At 60.5% G+C, this 456-nt stretch overlaps 1 pseudogene; it reads left to right on the forward strand.

Moving 5' to 3' along the window:
- The first annotated feature begins 142 nt into the window (after nucleotides 1-142).
- LOC111730892 lies at nucleotides 143-261 on the forward strand (annotated as a pseudogene).
- Nucleotides 262-456: the final 195 nt, after the last annotated feature.

Genomic DNA, 456 nt, shown 5'->3' on the forward strand with positions numbered 1-456 from the left:
CTGCTATCATATGTATTTCAAATTAGCACCCATGTGTATGTCATCATAAAAATTTATTTTTTGCTGCGATGCAGGTGCAGACGTCTCCGGCGCCCGGAAGGCCAGGCTCGAGCTCTTGGGGCGGCAGGCGGCAGTCTTTCCCGACTACGGCTATACCATCCTGAACACGCCGGATCTCGTCTGATCTCGGAAGCTAAGCAGGGTCCAGCCTGGTTAGTACTTGGGTGGGAGACTGCCTGGGAATACCCGGCGCTGTAGGCTTTTGCCGCCCTCCAGCCATGGTGCGCTCGGACGCTCCCAGGCCCTGCTCGCTCGCTTGCTCGCTGTCTCGGGGGTCCCGGGCAGGCACCTGAGCCCAAGAGCGTCTCCAACGGCCGCGTGCCCTGCATCCTCGCCCGCTCTCACCTGCTCTCCTGCAGCCAGCCCTGGGCCATTTCCTCTAAATACTCCGGGCCT

Source organism: Pteropus vampyrus, unplaced genomic scaffold, assembly GCF_000151845.1.
Source record: "Pteropus vampyrus isolate Shadow unplaced genomic scaffold, Pvam_2.0 Scaffold338, whole genome shotgun sequence".
In the NCBI taxonomy this organism is placed as follows: Eukaryota; Metazoa; Chordata; class Mammalia; order Chiroptera; family Pteropodidae; genus Pteropus; species Pteropus vampyrus.